This window comes from Aotus nancymaae, unplaced genomic scaffold (assembly GCF_030222135.1).
Source record: "Aotus nancymaae isolate 86718 unplaced genomic scaffold, 86718_ANA_hifiasm-v0.15.2.pri h1tg000011l, whole genome shotgun sequence".
NCBI classification, from domain to species: Eukaryota; Metazoa; Chordata; class Mammalia; order Primates; family Aotidae; genus Aotus; species Aotus nancymaae.
This window is the reverse complement of record NW_026988422.1, coordinates 66,003,087-66,021,476: the sequence shown is the minus strand read 5'-3', so window position 1 is coordinate 66,021,476 and position 18,390 is coordinate 66,003,087. Positions and strand designations below refer to the sequence as shown.

The window sequence follows — 18,390 nt, the reverse complement described above, 5'->3', positions numbered from 1 at the left end:
AGCAAAAGAAATCAGACATACTAAAATACATCATTTTTATATGATGGTAAAAAACAGGCAAAACTATGTATAGTTACAGAAACCAGTATAGTTGTTTTTTCAGTAGCATATGAGAAATAACCAAGGTGAATGAAATGGTATGTCTCTATTGGGTGAAAGTTATATAGAGTATACATTTGTTGAAATTTATTCAATTACATAATTACTTTGTGTATAAAAATTATATGTAAATAAATTATAGTTTTAAAAGTTATTTTTAAAAAAGGAATTAGAAAAAAGACCTAGAGAAATTAGTCAATAATGTAGGATTAAAATCATATCCTGATGACCTCTGAGACAAGTGTTCCAATAGATGGTATTCAGTAGATGTCAGAATCTTCAGAATTCACCTACTACGACAAATGTTAGGGACTTTAAGCTAACTATTGAATGTGGTACAATAGAAATTATTGATGACCGATAAGAACAATTTAGGTAGAGTGGGTGGCCCTCAATATTTAGCAAAAGTTCAAAAGAAGAATTGGCAAACAAGATAGATTCAGTAGTTGTTATAGAGCAAAACAGAGACTTGAGTCAGTTACCAGAGATTGTCCAAAAAGAGATTTCTTTTCCCAGATGGGAGGAATGATAGCAAGTACCTCTGCTGATGAAAGTAATCTAATTAATAGAAAGAGAAAAAACTGATAGTAGAACAAAGACTAAAGAGGCTTCTGAGCCATGTCTTTGAGTAAGTGTGGGTAAAATCTAGTACAACAATCAAAGGTGGATAATATTTAACTCTAAAGATGTCTGTGTGTATGTATGCCTGTATTAGTTCATTTTGCACTGCTATAAAGACACACCCAAGACTGGGTAATTTATAAAGGAAAGAGGTTTAATTGACTCATGGTTTCGTGTTGCTTGGGAGACCTCAGAAAACTTACAATAATGGTAGAAGGCAAAGGGGAAGCAAGGGCCTTCCTCACAAGGGAGGCAGGAGAGAGAAGCATGAAGGAGGAACTTCCAAACACTTATAAAGCCATCAGATCTTGTGAGAACGCACTCACTATCATGAAAACAGTATGGGAGAATCACCACCATGATATAATCACCTCCCTTTCTGGACACTTGGGGATTACAGATCCCTCCCTCAACACTTGGGAATTACTATATGAGATGAGATTTGTGTGGGGACACATAACCAAACTCTATCAATGTTAAATTAAATAAGGCAGTGAATTGTTCTTACTATAGCATTTAAACACATGTTTCTCTAGGCATTAGCTACTTTACTGAAAGTTAATAATCAGCTCATGGGCCATACCTCCCTTGATAGTTTTGGTAACTCCAACTTTGTCTTTCTTGACCACAATGTATTCACTTCTATCTACAAATACTTTATTCATATATTGCATATGTGAATCATAATATAATTTCACATTATATTTTGTTGTTTGTGTTCCTTTTTCTCTGATTGGGATAATGACTTGTTATTTTATATCCGTGATGTCCGACATAGAGCTTGGCCACAATAAAGTCTCTAGCAAATGACTGGAAAATGAATAAGCCACTACCATTTCCCCAGGCATGTCTGTATTTACAACCTTACCTCTCAGCATGCCCTGGAAGGCTCTAAATCCCACCAGAGTCATGCTAGTCATTGTGAAATATCCGGAGCCTTTTCAGTACCCAAGTAGTTCTCAAAGTGTGGTTCCAAGAACAGTAACAGCAGCATCTCGTGGAAAATTGTTAGAAATAGAAATTTCTTGCCTTGCCCCAAGACTACTGAATCAGAAATTGTAGTTGTGCAGCCCAGCAAGCTGTAACCTAACAGTCCTTCCATGTCAGGATGATGTACACTAAGGTTCAAGATCTACTTATGTAACATATTCTTGGTTTTTCATTCCTAGGACTGGAAAGATGCAAGAAAACACCAGATTATACTTTTTATTATTAACCAGAGATTTCAATAAGCCTGGTCTTACAGTTTTTCCATTAACAATTTTTTTCTATTATTAGAAACGTAACATAATTTATTTCTCTTGTGTTCTTTAAATGTGTTTTTCATTCTAAGACAAATGTGCATTACTTTAGAAGTCTTTTATTACTCTTGGGAGATGGGAAGCCAAAAGTGAGCTCTCTGTTTCCAAAGGCATAGAAGCATCTATTCTAAATAATCTCAAACTGCTTGACTTTGGGAAGATAAAAGGAGTGATGCAGACACTAATGGCTTCTATAAGCAAGTCTTAGATGTATTCAATTCTAGGGAATCTCCATTGCCCCAGAATTCAAAATGTGACACACTGACTCTAGAGCATCTGAGATGCTTGGGAAAGACCGGTGATATGAAAGCGTAATTTGAAAGAAATTCTCACCCTTAAAATTTGTTCTACCCCTGTTGTTACAGTATAACATTGTGCAGGTTACTTAGCCTTCCTGGATTTGTTTCCATGTCTGGAAAACAAAGAGCTTTGACTATTTAGTGTTTATCCAATGAGGACATAAATTATAAAATGTTATTTAAAATGCAAATGTTTCCTCTCGACTAATTCTTCCCAAGGTATAGATGTTCCATTCTAAGGATTCTTCTCCTTTCACCCAGGCTAAGAAACCCTGAATCCTGTGTCTTTAATATCCCTTCATCTCTAGGATCATATAACTACTGCATGGCTGAGGAAACCTAGTAACAAAAGTCGTAATGATGAGTATGCTGATTGTATTAGCCTGCTATCACACTGCTAATAAAGACATACCTGAGACTGGGCAATTTGTAAAGGAAAGACGTTTAATTGACTCACAGTTCAGCATGGCTGGGAGTCTCAGGAAACTTATAATCATGGCAGAAAGGGAAACAAACAAGTCCTTGCAACAACAAAGAGAAATGACAAGCAAAAGGGGAAGAAGCCTCTTTATAAAACCATCAGATCTTGTGAGAACTCATTCACTATCATGAGAATGGCAGCATGGGGGTAACTATCTCCATGATTCAATTATCTCCCACTGTGTCCCTCCCACCCATAATATGTGGGGCTTTTGGGAACTACAATTCAAGATGAGATTTGGGATGGGAAAACAGCCAACCATATCACTGATATTTAATAATAATTTCAACACCAGCACATTTTTCAATGTCCATCATATCTATTGGTACAAGCAAATACAGACCTGCTCTTTGCAGAAAATAATTGTTTTATTTTTATTTATTTTTTATTAATTTTTTTTTAGACAGAGTCTCACTCTGTCACCAGGCATCAGGCTGGAGTGCAGTGGCGCAACCTCGGCTCTCTGCAACCTCCGCCTCCCAGGTTCAAGCAATTCTCCTGCCTCAACCTCCCGAGTAGCTGGGACTACAGTTGCGTGCCACCATGCTCAGCTAATTTTTTTGTATTTTTAGTAGAGACAGGGCTTCACCATGTTGGCCAGGATGGTCTCGATCTCTTGACCTCGTGATTCACCTGCCTTGGCCTCCCAAAGTGCTGGGATTACAGGCATGAGCCACCGCGCCCGGCCTAATTGTTTTATTTTTAAAAAAAGTTTTCTGGATAAGTTGAAAAATAAAAATTATTTGTAATCAAAACTAAACAGATCACAATCAAATTGCAAAACATCAACAAGAAAATTATAGAAGATGCAATGTCTTTCAATAGCTAAGGACCTGGCTTTGTGAATTGCAGTATGAATTGGTAAACATTTCTATGCGTAAGGGGATAGATTGCTATGTATATTAGTATAACAAATTATCAGAAATTTGGCAGCATAAAACCAAATTCCATTTGTTGTCTCACAGTTCTGTAGGTCATGAGTCCAGGTAGGCTCAACTGGATTTCCTGCTTAGGATCTCACAGCCTGAAACCAAAGGGTTAACTAGACTGGAATCGTATCTGTAGAATTTGGGGAAGAATCTTCTTACAAGTTCAAGTTGTTGGCAGAATCTAGTTTCTTGTAGTTATGGGAATGAGGAGCCCATTTCCTTGCTGGTAGCATCTCTAAGCCACTGTGTGCTTCAAAAGGACACCAGCATTTTTTGTCATGTGACCCTCTCCATCTTCAAAGCCAGCAAGGGTATATTAGATTCCTCTTGTACTTTGAATCTCTTACTTCACTTTTTACCATAAGCTGGGTAAAACTCTGCTTCTAAAGGGCTCCTGTGATTAGATTTGGCTCACCCAGATAATTACCCCTTTATCATATAAGGCAATGTAATCATGGGAATGGTATGTCAACCTATTTGCAGGATTCACCTACACTCAAATAGAAGCATCACTGGGGGGTCATTCTTAGAATGCTGCCCATCACATCACCTCTTTTGAGTGAATAACAAGCCCAACTTCGAAGCCCTACTCCAAAACTCTATTCACTGTAAAAGAGAGTTTGAGGAGAGATGATGCAGTGATCAAAGAACAAAGGGAAGAAGAACAGTGAGAGACAGATGAGAGAGAACAGGGGTAGCTCTTAGAAAAAGTCTATACTATCAGTTTTGTCTTTAGTGTGCCAGCTTTTCCCTTTTCTTCTATCAGACAGTCAGGGTCCTAATGTTCTTTCACTCTGACCCTATCGCAGTTTATAGGGACAGATATATTATAATTACATACGTCCAAACATAAATGTAGGTTAAGGCACTACTTGTCTGGGGTTATTTACAACCTAATCACTAATCATGAAGAATATTTCCATGTTGAATTTCTGGGATTTGGGAATAAACCAGAGGAGTTTTGGGAGGACAGGATGTTTCCAAGTGCTCCTAAACGTCATCAATCTGCTTAGATATAATGCTGGCTCTAAATATGAGCTAGTATCAAAACTCTTTTTTCTAAACTTGACAAACTACTTGGACTTTCTGTTTCTGGTGAAATATATTAAGTTGGAACCTTTGGATAAGTATCCATGTGTATTCTTAATTGCTTCTAGGAGCTTTCAACCAATCAGACACAAATGTCAGGTTGTACTTGGAAAGGCACAGAGCTAAAGCCACAGAGCTGAAGTTTAGAAAAAATTGACTTTTTGCAGCTCCCAGACTCACTATTCTGGTCTATGAGCTCATTCCAATATTAGTGAGTCCTAGAATTCATCACCCTCCAAATGCTAAAATAAAATCAGGGAAATGTCATCAAGTTGTTAACCATTATTATCTATTAAAGTAGCCCTACAAAGGAAGGGGAAATCACCTAATAAAACCAATCTTTCTTTTTTATATCACCTAGAACTGTCAGGACTACAATAAATTATAATGGACCCAACTTAAAGCCAATGACCTGCATATTATACACTGGAAATCTCTCTTATCTCAGCAAGTAACCAACACCAAACCTGTCAATTAAGATTGGAGAATGTCAAGGTTAAATGTTTCTCAAAGCTTCTGATGTATATCTTTCAAGTTTGAACCACTTGAGATGTCTGTTTATTGACTCTTGGCAAATGTGCTTTCCTATTTCTTAAAAAATGATGAATTTTACAAAGAGTTCTTACAGAGAGCACAGCTATGCAATGATTTTAGGCTAAATGATTTATAAAGAGAATTATATTGGGGAAAAATAAATAAAACCTTTAGCGAACCTCCAAGTGGCCCCATGATAAACAGTGAAATTTCTGGCAAGCTTTCTTTCCAAGTCCTATTTTCTATAACTAAAAATATATATAATAACAACTCTTACAAATGATTACATTAAAATCAAATTAAAATGAGATGGTATATTTAAAGTACATGAGCATAATAAATGGTAAATAAATCAATGATATTACTATTTATATTATTTTACCAAATGTTCCTTTATTTATTCAACAAATGTTTAATGAGCATGTATTTTATATAGGTATTTTATAGAGGTATAAGGTAGACACCAGGCATTTAATAAAAAATAAGATGGACATGATATCTACTTGCAAGAAATTTGCAGTCCAGTGGTGGATAGAGACAGTTAAACAAGCAATTTTAATACAGAGTTATTTGATAGGAGAAATATGAAGTTTTATGGATGCATAAAGCAGAGACACCTAGTATTTAATGGTCTGGAAGGTCTGGAAATTCAGGAAAAGCTACCCAAAGAAATTAATATCAAAATTCCATTCTCAATAGTAAGACGAAATGTTAGGCTAAGTAGTGATGGAAAATACTCAAGGCAGAAGGCACCAGGTATGAAAAATCTTGGAGAAGAGAAAGCATGGTGCATGATGATGTGTGAGAACAATTTGTAGTATATAGAACAAAGAGATTCAGTGAGAACAGCCTTTCCTGCCCCCATCTCAGTACATTCCTGGAAAGACTAGGAACAGCACAGTGAGGAGAAGCAGATCAAAATCCCAACTTCTTTCATGTTCATGTTATCTCTAGAACATGGTAAGTCAGGGACAGCAAATGTTTGAGAAAGTGGTGTGATGATGTCTTTGGCTATTTGGAACATGCAGAGGAACCAGAACAGTCTAACAAGTGATTAAAGAGAAAAGCAGAGCTTGGACTAAATAAAGAGTTAAAATATGGGTGATGAATACTAGAAACAGAATTGTACTAAGAATTTCAAACAGAGTAGTCTTTGCTCCATCTGTAGTCTTTGCTCGTGCCCGGATATCCTTTCCCTGTCTTCCTGCTGGTAGACTCCCACTAATATTTGAACACCTGACAACTGACTCCTCCTCTACTGAGCTTTCTTCAACACCACCTGGAAGAACTGATCCCTCTTCAGTATAATCCCTCACATAACAAACTTATTCATCTTCGTTGAGGTACTTTCCTTCTCTTCTTTTATTATTGTGTATTGATGTGCACTTCTTCCCTGCAAAATGAACTCTCTGAGGGAAGAGCTGAAATTCTTGTCACATATATACCTCTGTTATGGTTACAAAACTAGATTTTGGTTATATTTAACCAAGAATATGTCCTTTCAACTTCCAAACTGTTTAGTATACATACATGACACAGGTATATATATATATCATCAATGTAAGGACTGTGGAATTCTTATAAGCAGTCTACAGTCAATAATTAGGCTAAATTGCAAAAGGTGTTAGATAAGTTATTACTTGAAATTTGAAACATTTACTCATAGAAATTATTGTATAGGGAACATTAGCTTACTCTTTAGAGTTTATATGAGCCTCTATAATCCTATGTAACCAAAAACAATTTAATTATGATTTCTGTAGCAAAATATAGCCCAGGTTCCAACAGGGGATGTCAGGAACAACTCTCATGAATCCTTGTCTCTTGTTGTTAGCACTAACAAGAAAAGCTACAACCTTTCCAGTACAGAATATGAATATGTTTTTCTCTTCATCCATATTGACAAGATTCTAGAAATGGAGTAAACAGAGTTCCTGAATAAAAAATCAGGATACATGGTATTCCCCATGGCATGATAAATAGAATATTTTAAATTCTATGGTTTCTGTTTACAATGGAGCTTTAGAGGAGTTATGAAGTGATGCATTATATGAAGAAAAGTAATAGCACTGTATCAGTGAGATCTGGAGCAGTAGGGACTACGTGTTATGAAATGAGAAGGATTGGTTAGTGAGGCAGAGGTTCCTAACAAGTCTAAGGAGAATTTGGTGATGGTTGGTATCTAGAACGGAAATGATGGTTGTGGCTCCTGGCAGGGAAAGCAACATAGTGAGTATCTGTACCCAGGTCCAAAGTCATTGGCTTCCTCGGGCAAGCAACATCACTTCAGTAGCTCTCTACGTCTCTTGGTAGTAATGCCACAGACTCCACTGCAGGACAGCTGGGTCCTTCTGTGTGAGCCACAGAAAATGGCAGCAGTTGCTTGCTCATTGAAAGCTCACAGATCAGGCGCTATTAAGAGAATGTCTAGCATTTCTTTTTATATATTCCTAATTATTTTTCTCTCTTAAAGTTGCCTATTCCACTTTTTTTTCTAATTGCTTAGAAAGTGCTTAATTAGTAGTAGAATATTTTGGTGAAAAATTCATGTTACAGGCTTTGTAACAGTAAACTTTTGTTAAAGAGTTAATCTGCATGTAAAAGAAAACCACAACTGGCCAGTTTATGCCGGGTCTACTTAAAGGGACAAAAATAACTTGAAAAGAAATGCAAATAATGATCATTTAGACTGAGGATAAATATCCCAACTTTAACATTTCAGCTTTGATGAAAACCCAAAAGCCTAACACAAAGAACATTAAATAGCCTAACATTGCTCTCCTTAGCTTGCACTGCCAGGGATTCCTGGGATGCATACTTGGTTGGCTAAGCAATTGCTACAATTGAATGAAAGATGAATGCAAATGCTATGAAAGCTTCACACAAACTTTTGTTTGAAAACAGAATTGGTAGCTTAATAAAACAGCTGCTCTAGTTTTAAAGTCAACACCTAGGCAGGTACTCCTAAGCACAACTTAATAGTGACCACTGTGGATAAATCAATTAATCAATTATTTTTCTCAATGCAGTAGGCTTCATCTAAATAGGATACAGAGGCATAAAGGTATGATATCTTTCTTCACCCATCATGAGGATTACAGCCTACACTCCTATTGATATGGACAGGAGACAGGGAAATACTGGGTAGAAGGAGGTGGTTCCCTGGCAAAGGCCCCACCCTCAAGTCTGGAGACCCACGATCCTAAATGGGGACAGGATTTCCTATTTTCTGCCCCAAAAGTTCTCTTTTGGCCTGTCACATCCCCTATCCTGTACCCTATAAACCCCAAACCCCAGGATCCAGAAGCAGACAAGCAGATGAATTGCAGAATGATGCAGCAGAGAAAGGGAGAAGAGAAGGAGCAACTGAAAGCCACAAGGATTTCAGCTGGGGGTGGCTGAAGAGGAGTTCAGCCACTGCATGGCCAAACTCCCGGGGAAAATCACCTTTCCACTCCATCCCCCTCTGGCTTCCCATCCATCCCACTGAGATCCACCTCGACTATTCAATAAAACCCCCACATTCATCCTTCAAGTTCGTGAGTGACCCAATTCTTCTGGGACACTGGACAAGAGCTCACGCGATACAGAAATCTGTCACACTCACCCTCTGTCCTTGCAGAAAGGCAGAGGAGGAACTAACCTGGTCAATACTTAAGCCATCTGTGGACAGCAGGGCTAAGAGAGCATTGTAATGTGCGGGTCACAGGCATCTACCCCTAGAAAATACTGCGGGGCTGGAGTGCAAAGCACTTGCCCTGGCTCCTGCACCTGCCTGTCTGTGTGCTCTTTCTCCTGAAAGGCATTTGAGCTCACAGAGATCTAACAGGGAACCACACCCCTGTCACACACACTGTGAGGGGGGCCAGGGAACTCTCTTGTCTCACTATAACAAAAGGCATGTTGGTTAATGAGAGAAAAGTATAACAAATTTATTTGTTTTACATGACATGGGATACTTCAGGGATAAAGACACAAAGACTTAGGGAAGAGTCCATTTTTATGCTTGTATTTGGTAAAAAATGGACAGCAGTGTAAAATGTGATCAGATAAAGGGGTGTATAATCTATTAGTAATAGACAGAGGAGGGAAACTCAGTAAGTCAACGCCTGTGTGTTAAGATCCTTCTTAGTTAATCTGTAGCATACCTTCCTCCTGGGTAGGGGCCAAGACTCCGCTGGAATGAGGGTCTTCAAGGGAGAAGGTAGAGAGAGATCTTTCTAGGTTTTATGGCTTGCTTTGAGGGAGGGGTTCTAGTTTCTATGACCCAACTAGGGAAAGAGGAATTCTGGTTTCTATGAATTGTTTCAAAGGAGAAAGAGGGATGGAAGACAGGAGAATGGGAGATCAGAGAGACCTTGCTCCTGAGGCTTTCTATCTCCAATTCAAAGTAATCAGAATGCCAAAGTGCCACACTTTGGAGTATCATGTTCTGAGTCCCAGGCAGATGATCTATAGACTCCTTTAACCACTGTACTTTTTAACTCACCTGTGTCATCTGCTGCTCTATTTTGTCCACGTTCACTTACTCATTAACAGTGAGGCTCTATCACTCTAGATCCTTTTCAGAAATTATTGTTTCTGAACTTTAAGAAAGAGACAGGATTCAGGAAAGCTTCTCAAGCTTCAGCCTTTTCTGTGGTGTGTGCATAGTTTTTAAAAATAGGGTGGCTTTTCTTTCTGAGATGTCCTGAATCTGTTCCCCACCCTTATTGTGGTCTAAACCTTCAGCTTCCTTAGTCTTTGATTGAAACTATACTGTTTGATTTTTATTTCACTCCTAGAGCAGTCTCTCCGCTGTATGAGACTCTGGCCTAGAAAGGAGCTCTGGAAAGGCAATAAAAAGACAGAATATTCTAGCATCTTCAGTCCTTAATGCATGCCCTTGCACTCACCCAGCAGTGGAGAAGACAAACCCTTTTTTTCAGAGCTGCTGCTCTAAAATTCCATCCCATTGCTTCCCTCTACTCCCTTAGCCCAAACATACCACTAGCATACATGTGAATTATCTCCACTTTCTTCCTTTATATTTCCTATTTACTTATGTTTTTAAGGGTCATTACCTCATCATGTTGCCCAGGATGGAGTGCACTGGCTATTCACAGGTGCAGTCCCTGCATTGATCAGTATGGTGGTTCTGACCTGCTCTGTTTTCTATGTAGGCCAATTTCCCATTCTTCAGGAAACCTGGGGTATCCTCACTTCCAGGAAGTCACCATTTTGATGGCAATCCTAGTGGAGACATCTGATCTGCAGAGTGTACTACAGCCCAGATGATCTCTAAGGCTCAAGCCATCCTTCTCCCTCAGTCTCCTGAGCAGCCATGACTATAGGGAAGTGGGGAGGAAGGGAAAAGGGGACACCTCACCCAATTCCACTTTCTTATATGTGTGAATTCTCAGGGATGCTAAGAAAAATTCTTTGCTTTATCAAACTTGAATCAGGTTCCTTGGTGTATCTGTGAACTCCCTTGCGGAATCCAGTTTTAAAGAATCCTGTTAGGTGTATTTAGCCAGAATTCCCCTAGTGAGAACTCCACCCTGGATACCCCATCAGGTTCCTCATGTTCCACGAACCCCAGATGATTCTGATCACTTAGGCCTATCTTGCAACAGCCAAAATTCTGTTAGGTAGGCTTAGCTAAAATCCTCCTTCCTCATGATGTTTCCTCTTAGTAATTTCTTTTTATGTGCTGATTCCCACTTATTAATTGAGTATAAATTCTCACTTGCCTGTGCTGTATTTGGAACTGAACCCAATCTGTCTTCACTCTGACAAAAATTACTTGTGGTGGTACCTATGCCTATCACAGGGGTCCTGAATTAAGTCTGCCTTGCCATGCATTAGCAAATGTCATTGAATATTTTTTTTCTCATAAGTAACTCACCACCATATTTTGTTCTAAATATTGTCCATGCTTTTTTTCTGTTTTGTTTTGACATCTATAATTGCTGTGCTGGTTCTTATGAGGCAATTCTAAGTGACTGAAAAAAACAGTTCTGTGACTGTTGTCATTGCCATGGCTAAGGGACAACTGCCCATTTGCCCACTGAAGGTTCACTGAAAATCACTGACAAAGAGGCAGATTAACAGGAGAAAAAGCACACACAAATGTGTGCACTTAGGTTTATGTGACATGGGGGCCTTCAGAATAAATACCCAAAAATACAGGGGAAATTGTCCATTTTTACATTTAGGTTCAACAAACTATAGACAGCCATGTAGCAAGCAATACAATTGAACAAAAAGGGTGTGATCTAAGGTCAATAGACTGAGTGGGGAAACCCAGCAAGGCCCATTTGTGTAGATGCTTTTTAGGCATCTCTGAGCCTAGATTTCTTCTTTTTGGGTGTGGGATAGGATCCTCTCTAGAATGGAGGTATTATGACTGACAATCAAATAAGGTAGGTCAGATAACTTCTTTATGGCCAGTTGTTTACACAGAAAGGTGAGGGAAAAATTAGAGAAATATTTTTAGGTTTTGTGACTGGCTTTGGGGAAAAGGAACTCAGTTTTTGTGGCTAGCCTTGGAGGAGAATTGAACTGAGAGACAGGAGTGCAGGAAAATATCAGAGAAAAACTTTTGCTTCTGAGGCTTTTATTGTGGGGTGTTGTTTTCTGAGTCCCAACAGCATCTTCCCAGAATCTTTGCCTTCCTTTTATTTTTTGTCTCCTGGCCTTCATTCTCCTCCGAACAGCCAGTGTGATGTCTTAACAAATAAATCAAATAAGGTTTATGTCATTTTCTTGCTTAGCTTTTTCAACTTTCTTCTCACATTGAGACCAACATAAATAAATGAGCATGTTTTTCAAAAACCCAATCATTATTCCATAAGCTATAAAGCAATCCATGATCTAGCCCTTATCTACTTTTCAAACCTCACTTATTTTACTTCTTTCTACTTAAATATGCTAAGTGTGCTCCTCACTCAGGAGCTATGTACTTATTTCTTTTGGGGAATGTTTTCCCGCTTTGGGAAAAGAAAAAAAAAATTCTCTACCATCTTAGGTTTTGAAATTGTAGCCTGTGGATTAAATCAACAGAAGACAAATTAACAAGAGAAAAGTCATACACATCTAAATGCTTTTATTTTACACACATGGGGGTTAAACAGAAAGAAAGGCAAAACCCAAGGAAGCAGTTGGACTGGGAGCTTATATACCATTCTAACAAAGGGATATAAATTGTGGACAAATGACTAGACAAAGAAGGATGGGACTGGGCTTCCAGGGATGGTAAATTGTGGGCAGATGACCATAAAATATATGATAGAAAAAGGTTAATAAAGTTTGTTATGCCAACTGATTTTGGTGTCTTATCCTGTGATAAGAGTCCTCTTTAGTTATTAAGAATATTCTTCTCACAGCACTGGAGATGGGAATATGTCTGCAAATGGAAATTTGTCACCTTTACACAGGTAAATGTGTGCCTTTTGAGACAAAAAGTGAGAGGGCCAAGCATTTTGTGTCGGCTCTTTCTCAATTGCTCTTCACACAAAATAATCCTTATGCCAAAGTAGCATATTTTAGGATGGCATATTCTGATCCCCTTCAACCACCCCAGCATTTTCAGGTCTGACTCCTTGCTATTCAAAAATCATTGTAAATGTTGTCTTTTGATCCTCTGAAGGAGCATTCCATGTCACCCTCTTCACCATAGGAGACTCCCTCACTCTTTTTACAGGAATTTTCACTATCGGTAACTGTCTTAGTTGTATCAGGTTGGTGCAAAAGTAATTGGGGTCCTTGCTGTTGCTTTTAAAGGTAAAAACCACAATTACTTTTGCACCAACCTGATATTTTGGTGTCATTATGTATTGTTTAGCTGGCTGTGCAAGCAAGGAAATTTTGTGTATGATTCATAACCTCATCTTCCACATCTAGGAAAATATTGGACACATAATGGGGCTCAAAAATATAGTTTAATTAATAACAAATATTATTATGACAACACTGGTTGCTTAATTATTCTGATCTCTCATTGAAATGCTTAGGGCCAAACACTGCTCTTCTTTCATTATAATAAAAAGTAATCCCTATTCTTATCCCTAGTTCTCCTTTTAGTTTTTTAAATCAACTTTGTTTAGACTATCACAAGGTTGTAATAAAGAACCAAAGGAAGGCCAAAGGACACAATCTATGATGACTTTAGCTCCATAGGGGTAAAAATAAAAATGGGCTGTCTTCAGAATTGCTGAACAGATGTCAAACCCATTTGCTACTTCACAAATCATTGTAAAGGATAATTAGATTCCATTGCTCCTCCAACAAGGTGACACAAAGAAAGATGATACTAGTTTCCAAAGAGGGGACTTTTTCATAACCAAACAGCTGAGATTTACTACTTGAGAGGTCACTATCAGATTAAGGATCATAATATCAAGGCTGAATCTAGAAGAGAATTTGGGACATCTCCACGGCCTGGCCAGAACAAAAAGGGATAGTGGGAAAAATAAACAAATATATATAAATAAAACTATCTGCATCTGCCAAGTAATTTGTATCATAAATATAAAGAAAATAAAAGCAGCTCTCTACTTTATTACAAAACATGTTCCTGAAAATGTATCTGACAGTGGAGTATCTGAAAGGCTAAATAGAAATGTAATTTTATAAGAAAATAGATGATAGAAATGGAGGCTTTTTTGCAAGATTTCCTAGCAGTGTACAAAATACTTGTTTACTCCTCTTAATGGCCCTTTCTACCTTTTTGTTTTCTAGAAGCTCCTAGCATAGAGAGAAGGATGTTTGCAAAGGCCAGGGGCCACATCCAGGTCAACATCTACATGATCCCAAAGATATGGTCATTCTGACACCTGAGAGCATCCATTCAACCACAAACAGCTGCTACTTCAACGAAGACTTACCCTGTGCAATTGTAAAATATCTCATAATCACCATTATTCTGCTAAAGTATGTATATATGTGTGTGTGTGTGTGTATACAGACACACACACACACATATATGTTATGTGAAACAAATTTTAATTGTGAAAATGCATAAAAGGAAAATTTGAACCATGCAAAAGTTGAACATTTATAGTAAAACAAGCTAGTAAATTAATAAACTATAATCATTGTTCCTGCAAACAGAAAACATATTGCACATATATACAAAAAAGAATACAATGTTATTTCTCAAAACAACATGATATCACCAATGGGTCTTGCAAACTAAGCATGAGCCCTACCATGGGTTTTTTTTTTTTCTGTTAACTTTGGGAAGCTATTTTCCTAGAAGCATTAATCACATGCTTTATTATGTTCAATAAGTTACCATTTATAGAATAAATGCAACTACACCTATTTTCTCATCTGAAAGCAATGTCTGCAGACATTTTAGGATTTAGTTATGGGTGGGAGGGTTCTAGCATCTAGTGGGTATTGGCCAGGGATGCTTTTCCATTGTATAGGACAGCCGCACAACAAAGAATTTTCTTTTCCAATATGCTGAGAGAGCCCAAATTAACAAACTTTGCTGTACACTTAAGAGAGGTAGATGATAATAAATTGATTGACAGATAATATTCTTCTGTTAAATAGTGAAAACAAAAACTCTCTTTAAAACCTCAAACAGAATGCCAAATAATATATTATTAGAATATTAACACTGTCAGTTTGAAACAAAAATACTCAGAAATGCACAACTTGGCATTATTTTACTCTGGAGAAGTTCTCCACATTCATATGCTAAAAGCAATTACCATATTCCTGATTGCTAATTAGACTGGCACTGGTTTCAACTTTATCTACAGATGGCATCTTAAATAATAGTTAATTTTTAAGCTACACTCTAAATTTTGTACATTTCAGTTTAAATATTTAAAGCTATGACATCATCTGTTAATGTATTCACTATAACAATGAGCACAATTCTATCATATACCAGGCTTGGACATATGGAAGAACAAGACTGGTTTCCCAAGCCACATGTAAAAATCATTTACATTTCTGGAAAGCCTACCCTCCACTGAGACTCACATTGAATTGACAGAAGTATATATCTAAGAAATATTTCACTCACTCCTCACACCTCCCTCCCCACATACGTGTTCTAGTGATAAGAACAAGAACCCCTGAACCCTTTCTGACTAGGAGTCAGATATCTTTCATTTTGGTCTTCTTATTAGTATAGTTAGGTGATAATTATCAGTACCAGAGTCATTGATGCCTCGGTTTATCCATCTGTAGAATGAATGCTTTAAAACCGTTTTGTACCCTTATTCATCAAGGGTCCCTCTGAGCATGTTATCGAAGCTTGGACTCTCCACCCCTAGAATGCACATATTCATTGCATATATTTTCAAGATATTTCTTAAAGCCTGTTTAGGAACTCACTAGGAATCAACTGACCACTCACTGGTTAACAACCTCACTATTAGACTAGGTTCTTATGCCATCAGCAATTTTGAAAATAAGTTTTAGCTAGAGAATATAAAGAAGTAGTAAGACAGAGCCTTCTTACCTGTGGGTATCCTGGCTATAGGTCATTGTTAGACACAAAGCCACATGCAAGCATCAGCAAAGGATACTGTAAAAAGAATGGAGACAGGCTATCTCTACTTCAAATTTCAAGGAACAATAACAAAACAACCATCACAATTCTACTCCTTAAAACCTCTCTCATTAGAATTGAAAGCATTTCCTTAGTCTCAGAATAAAGCATTTGGGAACTTTAGGGATTTGTATATTAAAAACATAAAAATAAAACCGGTATCATAGCTGAATAACTTCTAATTATTTTAACAGTTTATAAATACCTTTATTAGGTTAAAAAGGGAAGAGTTACACAGGGAATTTTTCTAAGTATGAAAGACTTACTCTTAACATAAAGAAAGAGATAATAAAAAGCTCTGATTCGATAAGAATTATTCTGATGTTAAGCAAACTTCTCATGTGGCCGCAGTTGCAACAGAAAGTCAACTCTCTCAACAGGTTTCAGTTTCTAAGATTTCATTTGTATAGTCTGAGCCAAAAAAAAAAGAGAGAGAGAAAAGAAAAAAAGAAAAGCCTATTTCACAGATGATGTAGAGACAGAGAAAGAAACTCCCTTGATGTATCAACTTTTTAAACTTAAGCACAGGTGCAATCTCCAGGTGCATGCTCCAGGTGCACATACATCTTTGTTAATAGCCACAGAATGTCAAGCCTTTCTTTCAGTTTGATTGGGAGAATTTAGAACACATGTTTTTCTCTTCACTATAAAAGGTTTGTTGGTTCAAACTAATCATCTATAGCATATAGATATTGGGACATCATTCACCGTGTGTATTGGAAAACTGTTAACCACATATGTGCAGAGGCTATGCTTTGGTTATTATTGTTAATTTTAATTGAAAGCAACTTTACAAAATTCTGTGATATTTCTGCTCCAAATACACTGCTTGTCTTTGTCTTCAAAATAATAAACAACATATTAACAATTAAAGGAATGGTGTGACAGTCATCCCTAAAACCTGCTTTCAATAATCTTAAAGATAACTATTTTCTCCCTGCATCTCGTTAGTAAAAAAGACTGGTTAAGAATCCCAAATCTTGCTGCATTACAAAGGAAGAAGTTTAATCCATGGATTAGCAAAGTTTTTCTGTAATGGACCAGAGAGTTAATGTTTTTCACCTCGCAGGCCACATGGTCTCTTATATTCATTTTATTTAAAGTCAACTCTTAACGTTGAAAAAAACTGCTTAGGTCATAGGTCATACTAAAACAGGTCTGAGGCTAAATATAATTGATGGGCTATTATTTATCCATCTGGTTGGAAACACAAGATTAAGTTCAATTGGAAGAATGAATAAAGCAAAGTATGACGTAACATTCATTTAATATTCCTCAGTTGATAAGTCTGAAGTAGGGTGATCAACCTTCTAGGCTTGTCCAGGACTGGGGTTTTTCCAGAATGTTGGGCTTCTAATAACAAATCCAAAAAAGTCCCTGACTGATCTGGATGATTGGTCACTGATATGGTTTGGCCGTGTCCCCACCAAAATCTCATCTTGAATTGTAATCTCCATAATCCCCATGTTTTGTGGGAGGGAGTTGGTGTGATGTAGTTGAATCATGGAGGCAGATTTCTCCATCACAAGACTGTTCTTGTGATAGTGAGTGAGTCTCAAGAGATTTTATGGTTTTCTAAGCACCTGGCATTTCCCCTACTGGTACTCATTCTCTCTTCTGCTGTCCTGTGAAGAGGTGCCTTCCCCATGATTGTAAGTTTCCTAAGGCCTTCCTAGCCATGAAAATGTGAGTTAATTAAACCTCTTTTCTTTACAAATTACCCAGGCTCAGGTATCTCTTCATAGCAACGCGAGAACAGACTAATGCGGTCATCCTAATAAATTATGCAAATGAGAGAAGTAAAATTCTTACACAAGGAGGCCAAAAGAAAGCAGTCACTTCATGGCTTGACCATCTAACTGAAAATTAGAAAGAAGACTGAGGCAGTGGGGTTAGAAGGCCAGTGGAGTCAATCTTTATAACCAAATAAAGCTTAACTTGGAACAAACTACTGCAGTCCCTGGTTGTTAAAATCTTTCATTTTTCTATATTTAGTAAAAGCTGAGAAAATAAGGGGTAGAGAAGTCATACACAAAGTAGTGACAGTCAAAAGAAACCAAACAGGTGATGTTAAGACTGGAAAACAACAACACAAACATTTATTCAGAAGAGCAACTTGAAATTCCCGTTTAAACTTGTCAACAAACAAGAAAGGTTGTGCAAGCACATCAACATTATCCCCAGGTGCTGCTCGTTCCATTTTGCTCTACAATCTCTTTTGTTATTTTTTTCTTCCTCTTGAATGTCACTGGCAAGAAGTCAGAGTCCATTCCAGGTTTCAGTTGCTGAAGCAGTGAAGCAGATGGTATCAGAAGCCAATGCAGAAGGGAAATACAGATCACACACAGCTTAGTTTGTTTGAGACTTGCAAAAGATCTCATTGGGTTGGTGGTTAGAGCAGGGTGACAGAGAGAGAGTTATTAGAAACCCCATGTCTCATTCTGAGGAGACCATTTCAAGACTTAGTTATGATAATTTCTTT

General features: G+C 37.6%; 1 long non-coding RNA gene across 1 annotated transcript in view; it reads right to left on the bottom strand.

Annotated features, from left to right (window-relative positions):
• Window positions 1-15,879, bottom strand: part of LOC135274183 (uncharacterized) — an 81,839-nt gene extending 65,960 nt beyond the window's left edge. Inside the window, exon 1 of the long non-coding RNA XR_010341966.1 lies at window positions 15,819-15,879. This is a non-coding gene — a long non-coding RNA (uncharacterized LOC135274183). The remainder of the gene's footprint in view (window positions 1-15,818) is intronic.
• Between the last annotated feature and the right edge of the window lie 2,511 nt (window positions 15,880-18,390).